We start from the raw sequence: 4,175 nt of genomic DNA on the forward strand, positions 1-4,175 counted from the left end.
ATTCTGCTAAATCATTCGCATGTTATATATATATATATATATATATATATGTAGTAATAACAGGACTACATCTCTGTTATCAATGGTTACAATTAGCTCAAATAAATCAGTCGTGAACCAATTATTCCTTCATTAGTTTTATTTACGGGTAGGCTGGTGGCTATAACATTTCACATCCACTCTCCACAAGGGAGGGGGTGGGCACATCTTTCATGGAAAAACAATCTCTCCTGGATTATATACTAATAGAAAAGGAGGTGAAAAGGCTCAATTCGTACATACTTTGTAACTCTACGCATTAAGGAAGATCATTTAATGCTTCCTAATATGGAAGTGAGAGAGGGAAAGATTCTAAAAATAACTCCTTTGAAATGTAAATCTAATTATTATTCATTGCTGTGTTTTCAGCCTTGAAGTCCCAAAATAGAATATCTCTACACCTATTCTTTACCAAAGACATTTTATGAAAAGAGTTTTAATGCTTTTATTAATACAAAAGTATCTATAATTTTTGTATAACATCCTCCCCCCCCCCCCAAAAAAAAAATTTTTTTTTTGGCCAGCCAAACTAACGCAGCATGGTCAGTATGTATGGTGATTTTTTGACCAAAAAGGTAATGATGGAATTTATTTAAAGAATCTACTATAGCAAGACATTCAAGTTCTATAATTGCATAGTAGTTTTCTTCATAGTCCCTTAAGGAACGAGAGTCAAAAACTACAGGATGCAATACACCACATTCATGTGTCTGTTTTAACACAGCACCAATTCCAACTAACGATGCATCAACAAAAAGATGACAGTCATGATAAGGATTAAAAATTTTCAAAATTGGTTTACAAATAATAGCATTTTTTAAGAGTTCAAAAGATTGTTGACACTTTTCTGACCACACCCATTTTACATCTTTCTTTAACAAGTTATTTAAAGGAAGTCGAATATTTGCATAACTATCAATAAATTTACTGTAAACATTTATTGATCCAGGAAATCTTGGCAATGATTTCACTTTTTTAGGGGGCATTAATTTTTTAATCACTTCAATATTATGGTTATCTGGTGATACAATCCCATTGTTTATTTCATATCCTAAAAATTCTATTTGTTTTTGCAAAAATGAACATTTTGAAAGTTTTAATTTTACGTTTTCCTGTTTACAAATATCAAAAATGTTTTTAAGATGGGTTAAATGTTCCCCATAAGAATTAGAAAATATAATGATATCATCGAAATAGTTTGTAGCAAATTTAATTTAATGTTTATTCAAAATTCAACGAATTGTACGTTGAAAGATGCTTGGTGCATTCTTCCAGCCAAAAGGTAATCTTAAGTATTCAAATAGACCATTGTGAGTAGCGAATGCTAATTTCTCAGGGTCATCAGAATGAATACGAACATGATGATATCCCTGTGATAAATCTATTTTAGAATAATAACTATTGTTAGACAATTTTTCAATTAAAGACTGTATTAAAGGTAGAGGTTCAGAATCTGTTTTTGTAATTTGATTGAATTTCCTAAAGTCAACACATAAACGACTTTTTTTATTTTCATCTTTTTTAAAAACTAAGGTGATAGGGGCAGCATAAGGGGATGAACTTTCTTTTATAATGTTATTTTTTAACAATTCTTCCATTTGTAAGTCAATTTCCTGTTGTTGTTGTAAACATACGGAAGGGTTCGCGGCTAGGACGTAGTTTGAATTTTCTGTTTATCTTTGAAAATCGTTAATAAATAAAAATATTTTATTTTAACGACTGATTTTTTTTTAAAAAAAGTGGGATATTTATAAAAAGAACCGAAACTTTTAGAGAATCGGAGTTTTTGATAAAAAAAAAGGCTGAAATTCGAGAGACAAAAGCGAAAAAAGCTGAAATCCGCTAAAAAGCGGAAAAATCTCATCCTTGTAAAAGGTCAACCAGTTTTATCCCAAGGAAATGATTTTTAGAGAAACTTCAGAGGGGGAAATGAGGACTTCAATACTTATGCTCCGCGGAAAATTAAATTCCTCATAAAATATTTTAACATGAGCAAAGAAAAAAAAATTCCGCGGAAATTAGGGGGAAAAATGGATAATTCTGAAAAAAAAGCGGAAATCCGCGAATCCGCGGAAGAATCACATCCCTGCAAAGTATTTTTTAATTTATGTACTCGGGGTCTATTAATAGTTATTATTTCTTATTTTAGGAACTCATTAGACTTAACTAATCACAAGAATTGAAAGCAAAAAGTATAAAAATAATGCAGGAATTCGTGCTGACAATGTTGAAAAAGCAGCTGCAAATTTTATCTGGGGAAATAACTTGTAAGAAAGCTGCTGAATTCTACAGTATTAATAAGACCACTCTGAACTGCAATTTTATTTCCTTTAAAAAAAGAAAACAGCCAAATTCTATCTTTAAATATATTTTAAATATGCAAAAACGCAATATATTCACAGGTTAGGAAGAAGCAAATTTGGTACACTATATGTTTCAAGCCTCCAAGTACCATTAAGGATTAATAATATGTGATGCATGTGCACTTACACATAAGTGTGCTTTGTCAAACCAAATGAACACTCTTGCAAACTGGGAGAATATAAAAAAAAAATATTGGAAGAAGAGGATTTAATGCTCTCAGAATTAGTGAGAAATACACCCAGAAGAAAAACAGTAAAGTAATTAGTGATTTATGCGATGATAACAGTGATGATGATGCTTGCAGCTTAAATGAAATGAACAGTGAAAGTGACAACAAAATATTTGACGATAAGAAGAAAGTACATCTAGAAAAAAGTAGTGAAACAAGATTACATATTGGAGATTTTGCTCATACAGTAAAGCTTGTATAAGTTGACCACTTGCGGTGCATTGTTTTAGTGGTCAACTTAGACAAGTGGTCAACTTATAGAGGGGTAGGGTCATTGTTTACTTTTTCTTTTCCTATATAATGTTGCTATATATAGAATTTTTTTTTTTTTTACTTGACTTAAAAATTTTATTCAGAAAATATGCCCATGAATATGTTAAGAAATGTGTTTAAACCTGAATGAACTTCAATTTGATACATATAATTCTAATATTTAACTAATTTTTTTTTAAAAAAATTATTTGGTTAGTTATGCATGTGAATTGCTTAATAAATATAATTTCTTAAAATATCAGAACACGAAAACATGTAATTTGAAAACTTTCACAAAATAAAATTATTTGGACACTTTAAAATTTATTTACTACACTTAAAGATCAAAGATTCAGAGGATTCATTTATTCAAATGCTCACTATTGTAACAGGAAGAGCAACTTTTCAACTAACACACCTGTTTTCAATGAACGGATGAAAGAAATGGTAAAAAGTTGACCCCTTACAGTTTCCCCTGCTGGTCAACTCACAAAAGGGTTTAGATTAGCTTTTTACACTATTTCACCAAACAAGTGAAATTTTAACATACATTGCCAAAATGACAGAAAATTTTCTGAATTTTTTTTCTGGTCAACTTATGAGGTTTTTAGAATAGAATTTCATAATACTCCTAGACAAAATTGACTTATTTCAGTGGTCAACATACAAGATAGACAGGTGGTCAAGTTACAAAGGTTTTGCTTCTTTATATTATATAGGAGAAATTCCGTTCTTGATAATTGAGGTCAACTTATGCAGGTGCCCAACTTACAAGGGTGGTCAACTTGGCAAGGTTTCACTGTATCAAATTTGCTGGTAAAAGATCTGTTTTTGCCTTTGTAGGTTGCGTTGAAAGAGTTTATGGAGATGAGTAAGACAGTTTTGAGAAGAGAGAATCAATCTGCAACATTTATTCCGAAAAAGAAGACAAATCATACAAAGATTCAAATGACATTTCGTTAAAACTTAAGCAGAGTAAAGCTTCGAACGTTCTTTAGGTTTGGTATTTGATTCTGAACAAATGGATTTGCATACAAGAAGTTGAAACCAACAAAATAAAACTTTATTAACAAAATTAAAAAATGTAAATTTATTTACTTATTTTGTAAAATTTCTACTTAACTTTTCACATCTTTTTAACTGTCCCAAGGTGCCCCACTAGGAGGTACACCTTGGGGCAAACAACACGGTAACTAAAAAATTTTTAAAGTTTTTTCTGTGACAGATACAAAATAAAAACCTAGTTAAAATTTTTTTCAAATGTTACAAGAATACCAGGTAAAGTTTTGAC

The sequence above is a fragment of the Parasteatoda tepidariorum genome, chromosome 3 (genome assembly GCF_043381705.1).
Source record: "Parasteatoda tepidariorum isolate YZ-2023 chromosome 3, CAS_Ptep_4.0, whole genome shotgun sequence".
Taxonomy (NCBI): domain Eukaryota; kingdom Metazoa; phylum Arthropoda; class Arachnida; order Araneae; family Theridiidae; genus Parasteatoda; species Parasteatoda tepidariorum.